Here is a 24022-nt window from a genome sequence, read left to right on the forward strand (position 1 = left end):
GAGGAGGGGTAAAATAGACTTTTACCCATCTCGAGGGTAAGAAAAGGGAAAAGAGGACTTAAAGAGTAAATGAGTAATAAAGCGGATAATGATTGAAATGCTTGTCTTATGTGTTAGGCGGAGGCTAGCCCAAGATTTCTGAGTGCTTGTCGGTTACCTGCTAGTCGAAGTGAGTCTTCTCACTATACGTTACCTAGAGTGGTATTTATATGTGACCGGAAGGTCTTATGTGCTTGCTTGAGTTGTGCATCTTATCTATGTGATATTATGCTATGAGTTATTTAGACCGGACCGGAAGGTCCAACGATTTATGAGGCCGGAAGGCTCAACCAGACCGGACCGGAAGGTCCAACGATTTACGAGGCCGGAAGGCTCAACCAGACCGGACCAGAGGGTCCAACGAGCTAGACCGGACCTAAGGGTTCAACGAGCTACGGGACAGGAGGGTTCCGCTGAGACACAGTGACCAGAGGGTCGTATATAGTATAGCCTCGAGTGGCGCATTGTTGTATGTGGTATTTTGGGGAACTCACTAAGCTTCATGCTTACCGTGTTATGTGTTATGTGTTTCAGGTTTATCAGGATCGCGGGACGGCACCGACTTGATTGTACACACCAGAGAAAGAGTTATGTTTTGAGGATCCTGGATTATTAATGGAGTTGTGTTTTGTAATTTGAATAAATGAGATTTTTATACAATATGCTATGAAAAGTAGGCGATTTTAAAATGAAAAATTTGTTTGAAAATTTACGTCGTTACACCTAATCCGCCAAAGATCGCCAAAAACGTCTAGGAGGAGTTATGAAGCCAAAAGTAACGGTTGAGCAATTTAAGAAGTCTTAAAATGTAGCCCTTATTTCATCCAAGTCACCATGCAAATAAAGTTAGCCATAATACCACTTGCCACATCACCATCCCACTTGGCAAGTATCATTCTATTCTCAATTTTCAGAATTTGTCACTTCCACACATGTATCATTCCCTCATTCTTCGAAAGGAATTGTCTTCAATTCAGTAAGAACCAAATTGTGTTGTTCTCCCATACAAACCTTCCATGATAGCAGGTCTTGAAAACAAATTTTTATTGCAGAATGTGCCATTTTCTTTACTCCATGTTGGTCTCTTCTCCACATACACATGCTCTTCTTCAAACAACTCAAAGAACTCGCCGAATTCAATTCTAATAGTGCCTTCCATTTATGGATCAAGATCCACCTTTGTATATTTCCATGAACAAGATTAGGACCCTACAAATTAACCTTGCAATAATTTAAATGATTAATAACAGTCATTTGAAAGAATGGATCATGGTTTGTATTTGTAAGTTGACGAGCAACACGCCCCAATATCAGCGCTTCCCAATTTAAGGCACACCAAAATAATATGAGTCCAAACATCATGAGCTCCCTCCCATGTAAATACTTGGGACTCGGATCTTCATCTTGATTAATTCCTTCTTTTCTCTTAGAAAGTTAGTTTGTAAAAAGATGGATACCGTCCTTCTTCTTCTTGCTTTCACCACAAACTTCACACCATCGGTCTTGGTGTTTTTGAACAATCAATGAAGAATTAATAAAAATATGTTTTGTTTGTGGACAACACAAAAAATTGGTATAAGAATTGCCACACAATGCCTCTTTTTGTGACTGATTGCTACCACCATGAAAACATATTTTTTTTTGGAAATCTCCATATCGTCTTTTGGAGGGTACAAAATTGTTCCATCATCCAAAAATAATTGGTCTTGCTGTTTTTGAGTCATGAATGAAAAGTCTCCATCTCCAATTGCACAAAACTTTTTATCAAAAGTAATATGCAAGTCTTTTTTCTCCTTTTGATCAATGAATGAAGACAAAATAAAAACATCATTGGTAAGATCATAATTAGTAAAATCCAACCTCTCATCATACTCCCTCCTCTCGTCAAGGCCTTCAAAATGCAAAATATAAGCATTCCATGGCCTCCAAAAGTGTAAAAATTTCCCACACTTTGAAACGAACACGAAGATGAAAAAAAAATAAACATTCTTGATCAATGAAGCTTCCAATTTGGATTTCTTTAAGATCTTTAGAAAAGGAATTATATTCATAAAAGATATGAGAACTTGAATTTTTGTGGCACTTATAGTCATTAGTTCTCGTGGTTGTGAGCTTTTGGAATGAAATTTGTTGTTCAACAAAAATCATCATTTCTTCAACAATTTTATCCATATCAATAAAATTGATTTCTTCCACAATCGCTTCAACAGTTTCGTCTCTGGCCATGAAATTAATTTGTTCTTCAATTTCTTCAATAAATTCCTCTTCAACCAAGCAATTTGTTCTTTCACAAAATTCCCCTTCCGCATCGATGTCGTAGATGGGACCGAAATCTTCTTCCTCTTTTTCATCAATTATATCTTCCTCTATTTCTTCTTCATCATATAACTTACGCAACATGTTTGGATAACAACTTCTGAACAAGAACTGAAATCAAGCAAACTTAGTAAGATTTTTTTTTGAACAAGAACTCAACAACACCCAATCGGAACTGGTCTCTGATACCACTTATGATGGAATATGGCGCTCTGATACCACATTGATGCGTGTATGGGCTTGATTTAGTGAGTAAGGTAGTGTTTAGGTAAATTAAAAGAGAATGACACCCACAAATGATACGTGTATGGAAAGAAATGGATATATTAGTAACAACTCAAGACCTATTAAGTTGTATACCGGTTAAAAAAAATCCAAGACCTATTGGATTGAGTTCGTATCAAGTCAAGAACACGTCCCAACAAGATAATTAGTGAATTATAACAATAATTCCAATTGAATAAATTTTCTTTTCTTAAAAATTCGTGTATATATTTTTTCCATGTAAAAACTTGGCTTATATGAATCCTTATTACAAATGTAGTGGTTACAAGCAAACCAACCAACCACTTATTAAAGCTAGTAAATGAAGCTAAAAGTCACTCCTCAAAACACAAAAATAATGTCTAAGACTTCAAGAACCACGAAAGTAATGGCTAGAATCTTAAAGAATGAGTTAAGAAGCCATCAAGATGTAACCATATTCCACCAAATGTCACCAAAAACGTCTAGGATGTGTTATGAAGCCAAAAGTAATGGTTGAGCACTTTAAGAAGTCTTAAAATGTATCCCTTAATTCATCCAAGTCACCATGCAAACAAAGTTAGCCATAATACCTCTTGCCACATCACCATCTCATTTGGCAAGTATCTTTCCATTCTCATTTTCAGAATTTGTCACTTCCACACAAGTATCACATTTCTATTATTTTTTCAATATTAAATACTCTTACGTACATGATAGATTAATAACGTAACCTAATCTTTGACATTTATAAAATAGGTGGTAACAACCAAATCTATTTATGCTAACTTACCTTAATTTAACACTTGCTTCGAAAATGTAATTTAAGTAGTACCTATATAAGTTTTATAACCCCATTATAAATTCAAGCCTATATAAATATATTGATATATACTTTATAAAGGTCTATAAACCATTTTGGACATTTTTACCCATATATCCTATGTTTGAACACTTAGTGAATTTCGTGTATAAAATTGTTTAAACTCTATAATATAAAGGTCAAACATATACCAATGATGATCAAGTTATGTATTCACACCACTTTCCATTTTTACATTTTTTGGGTATTTCGATTTTTGTTCCTTTAATCACTATAAAATTTGAAAACCAAGTTATGCTCATCCAAATAACTTAAAAATTTACAAGCATCACAATTTGGGTTAGATATGATCGTAATAAAAATTTTAGGATGTTACAAAACTGTTTGATATTTAATCATATTTTTATTGATTAATTAAACTAAAAATAAAAATAAATGGACTACATGTCCAAAAATTCTCATATTTTAACAGGAGGACCATATATTCTGTCAAGTCATAAAAATAGTTTTTGGAAAATTTTGGATATTTTTTGATAATTATTTTGATTTATGTGTTATTAATCATGATAAATTCATAAAACTTGAGTTCTTCAGTTCCTAAAAATCTTTAAAATTTTATACAAGCCATATAATGGTCAAAATGTCTTAGGAAAAAAAAATATTATCGATTTTCATGACTTTTTTTTTTACTATTTAATCAAATTTTATTAGATCCTTAAAGATATAAATTGTAATAAATAGTTAAAACATCCAAAAATCCTATTTTTTACAGGGACTCCATACCTACTGTTATGTAAGATGACTTGGAATCATTCGACCTTGAGTTGGATGATGTATGTGAATCTTGTATGTTAGTAAGATGACTTAGTCATCATTTACATGGAAATGTAATGGCGATAAAGGATTGTTGGATCTTGTACACACTATTGTGTGTAGGCCCATAGGATCCACCACAAGGGACCACATATAGTATGATATCATATTTATGGATAGGTTCAATGGATGTGATTATGTTTATATGATTAAACATAATTCGTATACTTTGAAAAGTTTCAAAGAGTACCAGAACTAAGTAGGGAATCAATTGGGCATGAAGATAAAGGATCTCCAATCTCAAAGGAAAGGATAATGCCTTAGTATAGGGTTTTACAATCATCATAGATACTATGTAATGGTTTCCATAATTGGCTTCTCAAGGACACCATAATGTAATGATGTTACAAAAAGGATAATCGAATGCTACATGATTCAATATATGATGAATTATGCTTTGCTACCAATTACATTTCGGGAATATACACCTAAAATATAGAGCCTATTTTGAACCTTGTATCCAACAAAGTAGGTTTTGAAAACACCTCATGAAATGTTGAGTTGGTTGTTACCACCATACTTAGGCACTCTACATCAAAGTAGGTTTTGAAAACACCTCATGAAATGCTTAGGCACTCTATTGTCCTCAGCATTAACTTCACGGTGAAGAGGGTCGCTTATGTCGAAGGTCTTCCACATAACTTGATAAGTGTTTCGCAACTTGTTGTGGGCACTGGCAATCAAGTGGTGTTTAATGAAGAAGGAAGTATAATTTCGAACATTGAAACAAATGAAGTATTACTCAAATCAAAACGAAAGGCGATAGGTTTACTCTCGACGTCAAACCAATAGTTGGGATACCCTCAGTGTGCTTACTTTCGAAAGCTTCATCTGATGTTAGCTGGCTCTGGCATCGAAGACTATCTCATTCGAATTTTCGGAATTTGAATAAATTAGTGGTAAATGATCTTGTGAGGGGTTTACCTGTGTTAAAATTTGATAATGATACTTTGTGTGTAGCTTGCGAACAAGGAAAGCATCATAGAAAAGGTCATTCGATCATTATTGATTCAAAGATTGTTGAACCTCTGGAAATTCTTCACATTGACCTATGTGGACCCTCGACTGTTGAGACTCTCAACAAGAAGAGATACATATTAGTCATTGTTGATGACTTTTCACGGTTTACTTGGGTATATTTTCTCAGATTAAAATCTGAAACTGCTCAAGCAATGATCGACTTCATCAAGCATATTGAACTAAGTTTGAAGAAAAAGGTTCGAAAGATCAAGAGTGATAACGACTCTGAATTTAAGAACTATGTTCTTGATTTGTTTTTAACTGACAAAGGAATTTCGCATAATTTCTCTTCACCTTACACACCTCAACAAAATGGTGTCGTAGAAAGGAGAAATCGTTCACTTTGTGAATCTGCAAGAACAATGCTCACATATGCGAATCTTCCTCAGTATCTTTGGGCTGAAGTAGTATCCACTGCATGTTTTACTCAAAATCGATCTTTTATCCATCGTCGTTTTAACATTACTCCTTATGAAATTATTAACAATCGAAAACCGAATGTGAAATGTTTTCATGTTTTTGGTTACAGGTGCATCATATTGAATCTCAAGGATAATCTTTCGAAATTTCAGTCAAAAGTTGATGAAGGGATATTCTTGGGATATTCACACAATTCGGTTGCTTACAGGGTGTTAAACAAACAAACGAGGAAAATCGAAGAAACATTTAATCTCACTTTTGATGATTATTATGTTAAACAAGTTGATAAGCTCTTCGAACAACAACCAATAATGAATGAATCAAATAATGAATCTCAATCTTTGAATTCGTTAGATATTGATTATGATTTGATTGTTGGTGTTCCAGATCGTGCTATTGATGCAAAAGTTAATGCTGAGGACAATAGAGTGCCTAAGCATCGAAACATTCAGATGAATCAACTCTCACACAAGATAACGATGATACATCTTCATCAACAAATTCTTCAAGAAATGACGAACGTCTGCCTAATGTAACAAATGTTCAAGTTGAGGGGGAGCACTTGAATTCGTCTACTCAAGTTGAGGGGGAGCATCCTAATATTAATCCAATTGTTGAGGGGGAGCAAGTTGGAAATAATACAAATGTTTCGAATGTTCAAACTGAAGAATTTCATGATAGTAATGATAATTTGTCAAATGCAGGTGAAGGATTTGAGACTGAGGAAATGTTCGAAGATGCAACTTTGGACTTTGATCCAACATATCCTCCAATGGATAGGTGGACAAAAAGTCATCCAAAGGAACAAGTTCTTGGTGATCCTCATGAAGGAGTATTAACACGAGCTCAACTCCGTGCAAATAATGAGGTACTAAATGTACATCAAGAATTTTGCATGTTCAATGTTTTTATTTCGAAAATTGAACTGAAACCAGTCAAGGCTGCTATGGAACATCCTGATTGGGTTGTTTTTATGCAAACTGAGCTTGCTGAATTCGAAAGAAACAAGGTATGGAGATTAGTTCCCAAACCAAAAGATGTTTCCATTGTGGGTTTAAAATGGATCTTTAAAAATAAAACTGATAAAGATGGTAATGTTGTTCGAAACAAAGCTAGGCTTGTAGTTAAAGGTTATTCGCAACAAGAAGGTATAGACTATGAGGAAACCTTTGCCCCTGTCGCAAGACTCGAGGCTGTTCGAATATTTTTAGCCTATGCAGCGCACAAGGATTTTGATGTCTACCAGATGGATGTCAAGTGTGCATTTCTCAATGGTGAACTTGAAGAGACGGTGTACATTGAACAACCTCCAGGTTTTATTAACGAAGAATTTCCTGATCATTTTTATATATTAGAAAAAGCTGTTTATGGGTTAAACCAACCACCAAGAGCCTAGTATGCAACACTTACCAATTTCTTAAAGAAATGGAAATTTAAACAAGGATCAGTTGATCTCACTCTCTTTCGAAAGAAAGTTGGGAATCATCTCATGCTTGTTAAAATTTATGTCGATGATATTATTTCTGGCTCTACTGACCCTGCTTTGTCAAGGAATTCGAAAATTTAATGAAAAGTCAATTTGAGATGAGCATGATGGGGAAAATAAACAATTTTTTGGGATTAAACATTCATCAGAGCAGAGAAGGAATATTTATCAACCAAGAGAAGTATACAAGAAATCTGCTTGAAAAGTTAGGAATGACGAATAGCACAAAGCTGAGAGTACCGATGGCTGTTGGAACAAGGCTTAGTCCATCATTGGATAAACCAGTTGTTGACCTCATATTGTATCGAAGCATGATAGGTTTGTTACTTTACCTCACGGCAAGTTGACCTGATATTATGTTTTCTGTGTGAAATTGTGCTAGGTACCAATCGAATCCTAGGGAACCTCATCTAACTGCTGTCAAGAACATATTTCGTTATCTCAAAGGAAAAACTTCGTTAGGACTGTGGTATCCTTCGAAGACAGGCTTTTTCATACAAGCATTCTCAGATGCTGATTTGGGTGGTTGTAATCTTCATCGAAAAATCACAAGTGACGGATGTCAACTACTGGATGGAAAGCTCATAAGCTGGCAATCGAAAAAGCAAACATGTGTTTTGATTTCCACAACAGAAGCAGAATATGTTGTTGATGCAGCTTGCACTTCACAAATCATATGGATACAAAGTCAACTGCATGATTATGCAATTAACATGAAGAAAATTCTGTTGTATTGTGACTCACAAAGTGCCATTCGCATCTGCCATAACCCTGTGCAACATTCGAAAACCAAACACATTGCTCTTCGTTACCATTTTATAAAAGATCACGTTGAAGATGGAAACATAGAAGTTCATTTTGTAAAGACCACTGATCAGCTTGCTAATATCTTTAATAAAACCTTTAGATGAAAAAGCTTTCGTGAGAATTATGAATGGCTTAGGAATGAGGGATGCGAATTCTGTTCCTGGACAGCTTTCGTTAGACTAACAAGCCAAAGTAGAGGAAAAATTTCGATTCAACAGTTATTGTTCATGATTCAGCAGTTACTGTTCATAGTCAACGCTTCGACATGCTTCGCTTTTGACATCATGCACAATGGTTTGACAAAAATCTTCGTTACTTTTGCTATTTTTCAAATTTTCGCTAGTCAGGTACTTATCTTTTATTTTGCTATATTTTTTTTCTCTTTAGCAGAAGGACCCATTGATGAACCATTACTAGGTTTTTTCTATCTCCAAAGAAAAAACAAATCAAAAGGACTTCTTCCGAGTCCTAGACAAACACCTGGTTCCCACCAAGGCCCTTCAGAAGTTCATCAATCGAGAATCAAAGTTCGAAGCACCTGAGCACGTGAAGACGAAGTTCATAAGTCAGCTGCAATGGTACATCAGAGTTAGAGAATGGTTGTATAGGGCATACGTGTTCATCAAGGAAGATTCGAGCTAAGCTGACTGGATTGATAAGTTCACTTAGGGGGAGATTGTTGGAACCCGAAAGTGAACCTCTAGCAATCTCTAACCCTTGTATGTTCCGAAGTCAGTCTTAGTTCCGAAGTGGAATATGGTCCAGAGTCAGTCTGTGGTCTGAAGTGATGTTGGTGTCCGGAGTGGAGATTCTGTACGAAGTGAAGAAGTTTTTCAGAGATTATCTTTCTGTGTTGCATTTATTATTCTTGTATTTTACTTGATGTAAAATTTCATAGGACTTAGTTTATTATGTCAAAATGGATAATCAGAAGTGTCAGGAGTAACCACTTTATCCGGTCCTATGTAAGTAACTTGGCCTATACGATGTAACTCTTTCTCCTATATAAGGAGTATTTAATGACAAGAATAGTAGACAGATTGTTCCTCCAAAGATAGATATATTTGAATTTACTTCACTTGCATCTTTCTCTCATATCAAACTCTTTCAAACATTCTACTTGTTCATTTATTTTCTTTACTTTGATTATACTCATTATTCTCTATTAAATACTTGAAGTACTTTGTTGATCTTCATCTTCAAGTCTCGACTGGTCTTACCAGACTTGACTAGAACTTATAATCAGAAGCAGACATTGAACTTAAGCATTAACTTAAGGTTTGAGTTTTCAAGCCTTGTCCTTGCGCAATCAGATCCTTGTTCTCAGAATATTGCTAGTTTTTCAAGCCTTCTAAAGATCCCTATTTATAGCTATAGGAAACCCTACTTTGAATTTAAAATAATAATATTTTAATCCAATTCAAATTACTTTCCATATCAACTAAAGGAGGCTTCCAGAAACCCTAGAAGAGATTCTCAAAACCACCCCCTATAGGGAGGTTCTAGAATGCCTTCCTTGCTCAACTATTGAACAATTACATTCTAACCCTTGTACCTTTAATTAATACTAATTAATCTAGAACCATTAATTAAATTAATTTTGATTAATTTTTAATTAATTATTTACAATTTCTAATTAATATATCAATCATATAATATACTACTAAATCATTTATCTCTTTATTAATAACAATCCAAGCTATTTCCTACTTATGAGGGTAACCCAAAAAGGACTTTACTATCATTCACTCAATTATACCAATTTAGTTAACACTTTAGACACCTTAATCCAACAGTACTAACACACACCTATACACTCCGAAGAGATACAACTAAACTTCCAAGATACTAATCTTATGATTCTCCTTAACCATGCTCCTGTACTGCTAGAAGTTTCTACCAACGCCACTGGTCGCCTTGTGTATGCAAGTCGTACATAATATAGGTTCAGATAGATGGTCGAATAAGTGATTGTACCCTAATCCTACAACCAAACAAGGAACAAAAAGTAAGACTAAATCAAGCATTCTAAGGCTATATGATCCTAATCATGTACCATTATAAAGCATCCACTTAGCAACTAGCATTATCAATTTAAACTCCAAGTAATAGAAAGCAATCAATCTCCTAGGCTACAAGGCATCATAAAGTCATGAAATTCTTGAGGGGATACTTAGCCTAACACTATCATGCGTTTCTAATAGTTCACATATCAACATATATATATATATATATATATATATATATATATCACAAGTATGGATATTTTCGGAGATAACTTTCCTTGAGCTTTAGATGATTGTAAACATCACATCTTCTTTTCCCTTTTTAAGTTCATTCTTTTTTAATAGAATTTGTAAAAAAATTCATATCCTTAGTTTGAGTTTGGAATCGCATGAGCGTTCATCAAAATCCCTCAAACTAGGGCTCTGATACCAATTTGTAACGTCCTAATCTTCAATATAAATTTTCAAATTTTAAAATAAGATAAAAGTAATTTTCATAAATCAACCTTCCATAAAACCAATCTTTCAAAACATAAACCCAAAAATAAAATCATAGTATCATAACATTGTGGACTCTCAAACATAAAATTTGCTGATGGATGTGTACAATCATGCCTTCACCTTACCACAATCCTCCAAAGTACCTCAAATATTTAATCTACAACTGTAAACCAAAGCTTAGTGAGTTCCTCAAAATACCATGCACCACACAATTCATGCAATCATACAACATTGTCCTTCAGCCCAAGGTTGGTCTGCCCCCTTCAGCCTTCAGCACAAAGCTGGTCCGCCCCTGGCCTTCAACATAGAGCTAGATAGTCCTCAACTCGTCACAAGATATGTTGACACACACACACACACACACACACACATATATATATATATATATATATATATATATATATATATATATATATATATATAATGCCAGAAAATCAACAACACATTTAACGGTCTAAAGTATATTAAGAAAACATAAAATCATCCTAACGTACAAGGATACATATTATAGTGTAAAGTATATTGAGAAAACTCACCTCACAGATAGACTGGATAACCACCACCGTACGTGAATACTAATAGACCATTCTCAAACCCCACTTAGATATTAAATCAAAGGTCAACCACAACTATGACTAAAACCCTAAAGTTTGATCCAAGGTCAAATATAGTTAAAAAGTAAATACGTCAACAAGCGTGGCACGTTTTCTTCTGGGTGCCGTGCACCCATAGAAAGACAAAACACTTGGGGTTTTGGGCTAAAACAAGCATGTTCAAGAAAACCCTAAAAGCGCGTCGTGCCAGGGAAAATCACGACGCGTCTAGGCTTCTTTCTTAAAGTCAAATGACTTAATCCATTGAGTCTAAAACCCAAATTCCAGATCTGATTCTTAACAATGTCTTAATGTATAAAGTTTCAAACTTTACTCATTAAGTCACTCGAATGACGCAAGATGTAAACTTTTGTACCTCTAAATGACCTAAATATTCCACATAACTTGCATGGCTTAGAGAACATGCACAAAACACCAACTTTTCAAGTCCAAGAGATCCATTACATAATTCTAAGTTCTTAAAAGGAGTTCAAGTCATCACAATTCCAAGCTCACCAACAAAAGAGACCAACAATGCATTTTATAATGATAAGCAAGATCTAGCAAACTAAAAGGAAAGTTTGAAACTGTATACTCACAAAGGTCCTAAAAATGAGGCAACTTTGCTGGTGATATTGCTCTATTTATTCATATAATTCATGCAATATCTTGGTATTTTTAGCTACATTTGGTCTTAATTATAGATAAAAGGTGTTTATAAAGTTTAAAATTTGTTTTGTAACAACAAAGACATGCTCAGGAGCAAAAGGAATGAAAATGTGGAACTGAAGCGGGATTGCTGGATACAATCAACATAAGTCAAAGGATGAGGATTATGATAGCACCACGATGTGGACATATGTATGCTACGGCATGGCAGATTGTTTTTGCATGTCTACAACTTCTCAGAAGGATCACGAAGGAAGACTTGGAGGGCATGCGTGAAAGACTTTTCCATGGCATTGACGTTTATTCTCCACAACGTGGAAGCTATTTTTTGCAAAATATAAATAGATTGTCTTTGCCTCTTAACCTAACTTATGCAACTAGTATCTTCCGACTTTTGACGATCATAGACACCTCAAGGAGTTTGTGGAGACTAGAGTTCGATTAGAGAGCTTGGTTTGAGGAGATTGAAGGCACAATCACATCTAATTACTCAGTTTGCTTTGTTCCAATCATGAAGTGCAAAGTTTATTTAGTTTTCACTTGTTTTTATGCAATAGTTATGGGCTAAAACCTTAGCTTTTGTTTGTGGTAGAGAAGCTTTGAACCTATGTGTCGATTCTATGATTTAGGATTTTAATCTAATTGATTATCAATTTTGTTTTCTTGATAAAGATCCTTATATGTTAAAGTTTCAATCTTTTCTATTTATTGGCAAGTATTATTAGGATTATATGATCATCTTGATGTGCTTGAATCATATAAATTTATGAACGTTAGATTTGTATGACTTGGATTTTGACCATAAACCTAGGGTTAAATAGAAAATTTGGTAACTTTAATGTGTGAGCTTATATATGATGACCATTCATGTATATAATTGGTATTATGATAATTAATATCAGTTTAGAATTAAAGTCTTGAATAATTCGAACTAAGTACCGATTTATATGATTATTTGTTCACTTGATCACTAAGTTAATAAGTGTGTCAAATCAAAGGATTGGTAATTTGATGATTATTACCTGTCATAATAGGAATCGGTAATTAACAAAGTTAAATCCATTACATTATCATTAGAATCAACTATAGGGAATAAGTGAAACTAACCTAAACGAAAGTTCTCTTAAAATCTTGTTTCAACAATCTTTATTTGCTTGTTTTTAGTTGAAGTAATTGTTTGACTTTAATAGCTATTCAAAAGTAGATGTTTTAAGTTTTCTGAACTTGTAAAATCAGAACATCCACTAATTTGCTTATTTAATTAGTTAACTTTTGGCAGGTATTTTAATCTATAATTATTTTTGTTCCCCAAGTGTTCAACAACCCATACTTACCATCTCCATATTGTCAAACGAATAGGTACATTTGCCTAATTGTGTATCAATTTTAGTGGATAATAAGTGCAATTTATAAACATAAAACGAGTATCTTTTTACAAATCAGCTGGATCTTCACTTGATCCTTTCTTGTTTGCACCAAAACGAACTCTTGATCTTCGAGCTTTAACCACAAAATGAAGAAATAAGCTTCCCAAAATGATTCTATGGCTCAAAACAAGTTAGATAAGGCTAGGGTTGCGTGGGATCTCTTTAGGGGATGATAGAGGTTGAGAATGAGCTAAGCCTAGGGGTTAATGGTGCTTAAATAGACACCAAAAATCTAAAAACTCATTCTTCCCATGGACCTGAGTGTGTTGCGCACATAAGAAGCGCACCGTGTTTCTTGTGGTTAATTCTATATTTCAATTTTTCAGATTTTAGCTAAATATGCGAACTAAAACCAGATTTATGTTACATATCGGGAATAAAGATGTTAAATTCCAACAACTCAGCAAAAGTCTGCTGCAGTACATAAGATAAAGATAAAGTTTTGATGTTATGATATTGAAGTTAATTCTTAGTTTTGACTATAATGATTCTATGTTTTCTTGGGGACAAGTAAAGAATAAGTGTGGGCTATTTTGATAGGAACATATTTATACATATATTTTAGGCCATTGTCTTAATATTTATGAGCTTAATTGATATACTTAAACATAAATGATATTGATAATGCTTTGAATTGGATAAATATAGGAAAAATCATAACGGATGAGAAAGAGGGGAAGATTATGACAAGAATGGGGTTGTAAGGACAAAATTGAAGGAAAGGAAAAATGGAAAAAACGCAACGCGCCAACCTCATAAATGTGCCGTATCCCAGCTAAAGAGTTTGAGTACATCACAAAAAATTTCGAGCTCATGACGCGACAAATGCCATCGTCATGGCGTGTATTCATCTCTTTCTCTCTCTCTCTCGCTATATATATATATATATATATATATATATATATACACACATACACACACATATGTGATTTTTAACCTTTATTAAGAGAGTTATCTCTAACCTAGTCGAAAAGATAAGATATGAAGTTTGTGTTTGAAACTGAAGAACACATTTGAAGCTTGTGTTTGAAGATCAAAATGTGGATTCAAATTTTATATATGTTAGGTTTTATTAGAAAAAATAATAGTCTAATTATATAGTTAAAACTATAAAATTAGTAACAAAAACTTTTTAAGATTTAAACAAGCTCAAAACCATTTTAACCCACCAAGGATCATTTTTCAATCATGGAATGATTAAATCAACCATAGAAAGGAAAAATATTACAACCATTGAGGTCTTTGATTATCATGGGTGATTGGAAGTTGATGAAGATGGAAAGAAGCTCCAACGTAGAAGCTCTCTAGAGGTATCCACCAAGCAATATTAAACCACTAAAACATGCTAGTCTTCACTTGTTTATAAGTTGCACTTAAGCGTTAAGACAATTCCAAATAAGTCATAATGAGAAACAACTTATGAACCCTTAAACGCTACACCACATAAGGCAGGAGAGGAGAAGGAAAAGCACGAAAGTGCTCTTTATTTTTGAAGCCAAGAGGGGGGGGGGGGAGGGAGAAAATAACCAAAAACTTACTAGTAATATGTTTTATATACACTATCACATAATCACATAAGGACCATACCTTTCTACTAATTCAAACATTGTCTAGTAGAAGAATGGGAGCTTAAATGAAAGATAACACTCGATCTCTAGCTTCTCATGCATATCCACGACAATGAGAGAGTTAGTGGAGTCATGATGTGTCTTCCACTCAAGCTTATAACTACTAGTTACATATGCTAACTAGATGGTTACTAAAAGTGCCCATTTAATCTGTACATAACATATATATTTATACATTATGAATAAAACTAATTTTGTTCTTTTTTATTATCATTTCCAAGAAATAATAATGTCCCAATTTGTTGTTAAAATATTATTCTCATAAAATAATAATTCTCCAATTAAAAATATAAGTATTGATTATATTTATCAATAATCAAATTACTTTAATAAATAATCAATTAGTATTAACTTTCTATACGGTGTGCCCTATAGGATCATACGTCATTAGCAAATATCATTCTATAATGACTATTGGCCATCAAGATATTTCAATCCCCCACTTGAACAAGACTCATCAAACATTGATATAGAGAGTAGTGAACATCTAAAAACATTTCATTGCTCCCAATAACACATGAAGAAGAATATTGTTCATCAACATCCAATCCCGAGAAGCTCAAAGTTGTAATTGATGTATAAGGTAACTTTATCAGTTATCCATTTGTTACAAAAATCTTGTTGAACATTGGGTAACACAAATTACATGTTTAGCCCGCGACACATAAGATGAACAAATCTCATCTTGACTACATAAGTCTCTTGTATAGTTCATACCACACCTGATAGCAACCTTTATAATTTCCTGGTCAAAGAATAACATATAACCATATCAAAGTATAATACTCCCTACACTTACGTCCCACTATGTATCTCAGTTATTAAGGACACAAAGATAGTGCCTTCTATGAAGTATCATTCCTGATAGCGATCAATTAGGTGATACTGATACGGGTCATGTCCAATACTTATTCTCTGACAAGTACCTATGAATCTTGGTTACAACTTATTGTCTATCTTCATCTTATGAGAATCAACCAATCCGTATTATATTAGTCTTACTTCATAATTGCTTCCACAATTATAGCCGACTATGTACTTTTAGAATAATTATATTATTCATGGATTAAACATGTTAATATATAACACAATAAGTATTAATGTGAAGATATATCAAAACAATATAATTGTTGTAGTCTTTATGATCCAATATCCAAATCAAATCCCATTTCTAGATTAACAAAGTCCTATAACTCAAGCTTGACCTTTCATGCTTAGTTTAACGAAAGCGATTTATTAATAGGCCTGATAGTCATCCAATGAATTACCCATGTATCTAATTGGTATATTATAATATATTGATAGCATAATCATATATCTAGTCTTGTTTATAATATGGCATAAATATTGGATTCATTTGTCAAAGCAAATAGAATATGAATCATTTTATCTAGCAGCAAACCTATGTGCTAGGTCCTTTTGAGGCAAGCTCAAAATGGTGCCATGTGGCAATGCCAAGAGTCCTCCAAAGGAATCTTGTATCTTGATCTCTTTCAAGATATTGTCAACATATGCAAAAGATTTTAAAACTTTAACATTCATCTTTTATCTATATCTATAGATTTTTCATTCCAAGAATGTATCTTGTCTTTCCGAATTCTTTCATTTTAGAAACACTTTTATAGTCAAGACGAAATAGCCTTACATAGTTGGAATGTAATTTTCCATGATTAAGTATGTCTCATTCATACAAGATTAGGAATATCACTCTTGCTCCCACTAGTTCTTAGTAAACGCATATGTTGTCTTCTTTTTGATATAAAAGCATACCTTGTGTTTTTCATTTTAAAATGACAATTCCAACCTTAAGATGTTTGCTTTATATCAACAAATGGATCTTAAGGCTTATACATTTTGTTAGGATAACTTGGATTAAGAAAACCTCCATGCTAAGCCATATAGACATCTTCAGGTGGGTGTTTATTAAGAAAAATGGTTTTTCTTGAAATATATTTGCTATATCTCATATCGCAATATGTAGATCTAATCATAGCTACTTTGTGGATCTAATCAAAGATACTTTAGAAAAGGTTTGATCATAGTCAATGACATGATCATGAGTAAAGCATGTTATAACAACTCTTGCTAAATGTGTATAGATCTCCATGTTTGTTTTCTTTATAAAAGTGTCACTTACTCCTTCTGTCCTTGCTATAGGGAGGAAGATTAATCAAGCCCATACTTGATTATTAAACATGGATTACATCTCAATGTTCATGAATCTATGTCATTAATCAGGTTCAAAGTCTGATATAGCATTTTTGTAGTTGATGGATATGCCAGAAATCATCAAGAAGAACTCATCAATGAGAGATTCCATATTTCTCATGTTATAGACGATATCTACCAAATATGTGAACAATTTTCTTTTCTAAATAACTATTATTCATGTTTATAAATTCACTGTTGAAACTATTTCCAACTTTTACAACATCATGTTATGGTTCTTTAGCTACTTCAAGTTCCGTGTGCCTCCCACTATCTTTGTCATTAGAAGCTTACTTTATGACAACTCAAATTTCAGAGGAATATAACATAAGTTATTCTTGGTGGGTTTCTACAAAATAATCTAAGCAACCTTTTAGAGATATTCTACAAATATGTATTTAGTAGATTTTAAGTTTAGAAGGTTTAGTCTAACATAGGCTTCAAATCCTCAAAACATTAAGTAAGAAAAGGAAGACGCATATTCATACTAATTCTTATAAAGTGTTTTATCAACTCATTAGTTGGTGGTTGTATTCTAAATACAAGCGATCGTGATTAAGGCCTAATCCCAAAAGAATACAGAAAGATAATTTATACCGATTAGAAATTAACCATATCAAATAAGGTTTAGTTCATCCTATATTATTTGTAAGGCTTTAGATGGTTCTACTAATTTGCATTTCAACTTTATATTTGAAAACTTTAAGAGTTTTCATAATTATCTTTTAACATGTAAATATAATTACAACGGCTATAGTTGTTAATAAATTCGATTAGGTATCTTGTACTAAATCTAGACATTCACTAGAAAAGAAGTCATACGTCATAATGTCTAGTTTCTTAATACTGATTTTCTCATAGTTTAGTGAAAATATCATTAGGAATCATTTTTATATAAATAAGATTCATATATGTCAAATAAACTATATTATTTTCTGTGACAACCGAGAGGTTTCCATCACTGATCGTCATTAGGAAAGAGTAGGAAAAAATATATGTAATAGCTTGGTATTGTAATAGTTGATTTTAGAGATAATAAAAATCAAATGTGCCATTACATTTATTTGTTAAAACATCCATTAGGCTAAAAAATTAACGACCGAAAAGTTGTACCGTTTTCTAATCTGGTTAACATACTTGGATAGTACACGTTAACGTGATCTCAATGATGTAAGATATGTAAAAATCCGACTCCAAGGAAAGATTTATGGATTTTATAGAAATAAAAACCAACTGTGTAATTAAAATTAATTACGTCAAATCGTTAGTTAGAGATTGGTTGAGTTTTGACTAAAAGTCAAAAAGGAGTTTCATAGTACTCCTTAAGATATAAACTTTACGACAAAGAGTGCCGAAAATATGATTTGTATGAGACAAATATGATTTTTGAAAAAGCATTCAATTTGACCTCCGTTAGGCACAAAAATGAAAGTCAAAACTAGCTAAAACAACCTAAAGGAGAGTTGTAGTACCCATTCAAATCATCACATAGATATAGAGAGGGCTTAGATCGAAGCTCGCACGAAAGAGTTATGATTTTTACAAAATCATTTCGTGCGCGTGAGGTGCGCATCTATGCCCATCGCGCACCTGACACCAGATTTGAATAGATTGCGAGTGGCATGACTAATTTGGGAAGTGACATGTGGCCTTCTCTGGATGGTGCCACGATGATCATGCGCGACGCTCGCAGATATTTGCGTCGTGCGCACCCCAAATCTATGACTATAAATAGAGGCTGTGTAGAACTCATTTATCACACAGTCAATCATCATCCACTCTCTCTATCTCGAAGCTAAGACCCTTGGAGCGGTCCTCAGAGTCCCAAGCCCGATCCAACCCTACATCAAAGGTCTCACGTGACTAGGGTGAGTTCACGGCCCCAATTTCACTATTTTAAATGTTTTACGGGGGGGGGGGGGGGGGGGGGGGGGGGAATACATTCTTATCAAATGGTTTTTATAAAAATACATTTATATCTATAAATATCAATCGTTTTATAAAGCTTAAAGCCTGACGATAATATAGATATAAATATTATGCCTAGTTGTAAGCTATGATGTTATGCCTAAGAGTTATGATGCTCGATAGTTTAGGAAGAGATAATACCTAGATGTTACAATGATCAAATCCCAAAGATAACATAGTACCTAAAAGTAATGTTGGTCAAATATAGGGATATACACTGTACCTAATCGTTACTCTGTCCAAATATCCAGTTATCAAATTATCCATATATATATATATATATATATATATATATATATATATATATATATATATATATATATATATATATATATATATATATATATATATATACTAGGAAACGTTGCAAGGGCCGTGATAATCACGGCCCTAGAGAATTGATCAAAAAACTATGTTTAAGTGATTCCAGTGGAAACAAGATTTAGACTCAGAATATAATTTTTGATCGAGTAAAGTAAGTATTGATTAGCCTGAAAAGATTATGAAGTTGTTTGACGTACAACTGGAAACATCTTTGCTATTGTTCGTAACAACATGAGAGACTTGTGTATTTTTTAAATGGAGATTAACAATGGTATCGAATTTTCCATATTTCCTAAAGATACAGTTATTAATTATAATTTATGAACATATATTTACACTTTATATAACCTTGTAAAGGAGTTGTTTTTGTATGCTGACGAGTGATAAGTGGTTGTATTTACCTTTTTCTGACCTAAGACATCAATCAATGTTGTAGACTAAGACATTAGTCAATGTTGTAGAGGCAATGGTTTCTTTCTCTTAAGCTTATTTTTTTAGAACGACTTTAATCTTTAATGAGTTTCGTATGTCGACATTCTTGTAAATGACTTGATATTCATCAGTGTACCTCTGCACCTCCAGATGATGCCATTAATAGAGTTTTTTGGAGTTGTCCATAATTGGAAATAAGTAAAAAAAAAAAAAAAAGAAGATTCGAACAAAGTGATAAATTTGCAACCAATAATCTAAATAGTGGTTTTCTTCTTTATTTCAGATAATTTCCAGCCCTTCACACCTTCAATAGTGCATGAAACATAGTTTGGTTGACCAAGAAGTATTTGCGGCCCATACTGCATGTCATACATTTAGAGCATTTAGCAACTATGTCATGTCAGATTAAAGTTTTACCAGTAAATAAAAAGAGGAGTAGAGTAGAGTAGACATAATGAATTGTGTCTCGATTGGGCTGAAATTGATGACAAAGGTAATGCAACTCTGTGGGTGTTATGCAGAGTAGTTTGTTGCGTTGTTATAACAGATGACTTGATTCCAAATTCAGAGTCATTGTTTATCTCTTGTTGTAAAGATTAGGATCCCAAATCAACAAGTGTTACATGATGACCAAAGTGAAAATGAAAACCAGGAAGTTATAAGTTCTAAAGCCAGATATATGTCACCCAATTCGAACATGGATAGAATTATGCAATCATCATTGAATGAAGACATATAAATGGAGACACAATTGAATGAAAAGAAAAAAGAGAAAGAAGGGAAAGCACCATTAAATAAAGATGTAAAGTCACAATCATACCCTCATGACAAACATAATTTCCAAAGTTTATGAAAAGATTCTAATTAGCAAAGAGTATAGTGCGAATTTGAAGAGTAGGAATCCATTTATCTTTGTATATTGGTATATCCATTCAAGCTGCATAGAAACAAAACAGTATAAGAAAAAAGGAATTCCGAACAATTTTAAACTCAAGAAATGATCGTTAGTATATTTTTATTCTATTTTTTTGTTGTATTACATTCTTATACCTTTTAAAACATATAATTTGTTCTCGTTTAATATATTACTTGACATGAATAATCAAAAATACTTATGATAACTTTTCTTCTGTTGTCTCCAAAAAAATGGGATATTGCAATGTAAATTAGTCAAACTAGTGTACCACAAACAATAACTAGCTGATTAAAAACATTTTGACATATGAGTTTTTAAAGATTAATTAACACCACGAGTACCTGCCTCTTAGTAGCTCTGTTTCATTGCTGCAAACAGAAAAAAAAAAACTATAATAAGATGTTGCATCAAAAGGTCTACGTAATTACATCATGGTCTAGCTTCTCGAACATTTTCTTCAAATCCTATGTATGTGTGTTCTATTTAACTTCTATTTGAAGATAGTTGAAATGAGTGTTGAAAGCATATGTACGCTTACTTAAAGGCTATCAGATTTCCTTTTTATACTTCATTGTTGTCTTAGTTTGCCAAACTCGATCAAAGAGAAAACTGACTCTGTAATTACCCCTGAAATCGATGAGAACTGAGAAGCAGCAGTAACAACCTTTCATAAATTTTTGGTGCTTGCAAGTTAAAAGAAACTTTAGGTACTGTCGAAACCTTCTGTCAGTATCCCATTGTTTGACCATTTTATGTACTACATCTTAACAAACACTTACTTCATCCCCTTCATTCTTACATTAGGTTTTTTCACACAACGAATAAGAAATAAGACTTGGTTGTAGCATTTCATCGACCACTGGGTGTGCATCATCAAGCTTGTCACAAATTAACAAGATATCATTATCTTTTCTACCTTATTCCTACTATCATTTATTTTCTTTAATCTCAATATCAATTCCAAAGCTCCAAGTCTCTAAAAAAAATCAGGATAAACAGAAATTGGCATTAAGCTATTCAACAAAAGCAACAAGAACAAACTATTAAAGCTACTAAATGATAGATCCTTTTTACCTTCAAGTAGATGCCTGTAAGAGTATGTGAGTGAAAGGCTAGGAGGTTTTGCAACCACGTAAACACATAATTATCAACCTAAAGAAGAAGAAGGATTAACAACAAAATCAAAGAGAAAAAGAAAAAGGTGACAGAGCCCTTATCGACGTGGTCTCCTCGCCTCCAACTTAACAAATTAAAACACAAGAGTACCTGAATGAATCAGAAGATGATTAAACAGCATATGAAGATGAAGAACAATCGTTGAGATTAATAATGATTTCAAAGAAATAAGGTAACAGTATGGCGACCATTGTCTTGCTTGGTTCGATGGAGGACAAATTGGGGGATTTTTTTTTTTGTAAATTGATGAAGAACATATACCGATGATGAAATCAGTAAACGGAAAAAGGTGTAAGATGTAAGAAGAAGGTGTATGATGATACGCGGATGCTTGCAATTAAACAATGAAAATTCTCCATGTCGATGGTTATACAGGTCTTCTATATATATATATATATATATATATATATATATATATATATATATATATATATATATATAGAGAGAGAGAGAGAGAGAGAGAGAGAGAGAGAGAGAGGAAGACAGAAGACACCAACCTTAATAGGAAGCTCTATTTTCAATTCGGTGTAAAAAATAGAGAAAAACATGGAGAGATGTCCGCCAGAGTGACTCAGCCACCGATAATGGCAACTAGAAAAGCTAGAAGCAGCTGGTGGCAAGGCTAGGAGAAAAATCCACCAGCGAAGTCTTTTATGGGTAGCGGGCAGTGGCCAGCTTCCAATTGGTTAAAGAGGTGAGACATGCAGCCAAGCTGCTTCCATATCCACAGAATATGCTAAAATTAGCCGCTCAAAACACTCTTATTGGAGGAGGAAGCAGATCATCGACGTGAACATAAGTGGAACTCTTTTAACTTTTATATATATATATATATATATATATATATATATATATATATATATATATATATACAAAAATTATGAGATCAAAAGTTATAATTATCATATATAAAATTAAAGGTGTTTATATTAGGATAATAATAGGAAAGATAAAAGATAGAAGATAAATGACAAAAGATAAAATACCTAAGGTTAATGCATTAGTGAGTTGTTAATATTCATCCAATAGCCTTCATTAAATTCAGCTTCCCCCATACCTATAATTGTTAATCTTGCGAGAGCTAGGAAGATATGTATAAATCTATACGGGGATTGACACCCTCACCTGCGATTTCTAGCTACAATCTCGGAAGGATAACTTTCTTATTAATCACTATTCGACATCCGATGAAGTGTTGTGGCAGGGTAATTATTTGTCAAACAGCGTCGATTATGGAGGCTCATGGTAATACATTACAAACACCTTAGAAATCCGACTACCATTAGGGACGCCTTAGAGTGGTAGATAAAATACGTTAGGATTGTTAGATATCCTACAAAGGTAGAAAATTATGATTAATAAAATATCCTAAAGGATAATAAGATATGATCGTTAGATATCCTAAATAGATAGTAAGCTAGGGTTGATAAAATACATTAGGAAAGGTTTTTCTAAATAGAAAAAGGATTCTTAAATTAATACAACCAAATAAAATCCGAAAACTATAAAAAATTGTGCACTCACCAAGATTATGTTGACGTTTTCAAAATACATGTATTCTCAGGGAGATGAGTGTGCAGGATAGTCATGCTGAGGTCGAGGAGATTTTTAAGGAAGGTTGTTGGAGTTTAGTTCCGTCTGTTTATCTTTTCTAGCAATGTTTAGGATATGTGCTTGACTTTTAAAAAGTGTATCCCCAAATAATTTATAATAAATAAAAGTAATGTTTGTGATATACTTTTGTGTTACGTTCTATATACATTTGTATGCATCGATCCAATTTCCCCACGTTTGTACCACCCGACGTTTCTGCCGCCGGCCGGGGATGTGACAAATTGGTATCAGACCTACAGGTTATAGCGAACTAGTAATTCCTTAGGAACTACGACTATATCCTAGGGCATAAAACTCTGAGTTAGTTAAACATAATAAAAGTATTATTATTAATTAGTTGTACGGATAGATTACTTACAGGAAAGGTGTCTAGGCTGGAAAATTGTCGTTTAGGTTGATGGATTTCAGAATGGCTATATGATAAAATGGTCATGCCCTCCGACTTTTCCTACATGGCCGATCCTTGCTTAGTGGTCTTGAAGTGCATAAACATAGAAATAACAAAATACCCTAATCAAACACTACTCAGATAA

General features: G+C 33.3%; 1 long non-coding RNA gene across 4 annotated transcripts; it reads right to left on the reverse strand.

The window, feature by feature from the left end:
• Positions 1-19916: 19916 nt before the first annotated feature.
• Positions 19917-22669, reverse strand: LOC145133093 (uncharacterized). Of its 4 annotated transcripts, none has more exons than XR_013718393.1 (4): positions 22373-22669; positions 21041-21851; positions 20604-20720; positions 19917-20142 (listed from the first exon to the last, which is right to left on the reverse strand). It is a non-coding gene; the product is annotated as an uncharacterized LOC145133093 (long non-coding RNA). The 4 variants fall into 4 exon arrangements; XR_013718394.1 differs by lacking the exon at positions 22373-22669 and adding an exon at positions 21966-22236; XR_013718392.1 differs by lacking the exon at positions 22373-22669 and having other exon boundaries at positions 21041-21675; positions 21774-22236.
• Positions 22670-24022: the final 1353 nt, after the last annotated feature.

This window comes from Lactuca virosa, chromosome 8 (assembly GCF_052849685.1).
Source record: "Lactuca virosa cultivar CGN04683 chromosome 8, Lactuca_virosa_CGN04683_v6, whole genome shotgun sequence".
Classification (NCBI taxonomy): Eukaryota; Viridiplantae; Streptophyta; class Magnoliopsida; order Asterales; family Asteraceae; genus Lactuca; species Lactuca virosa.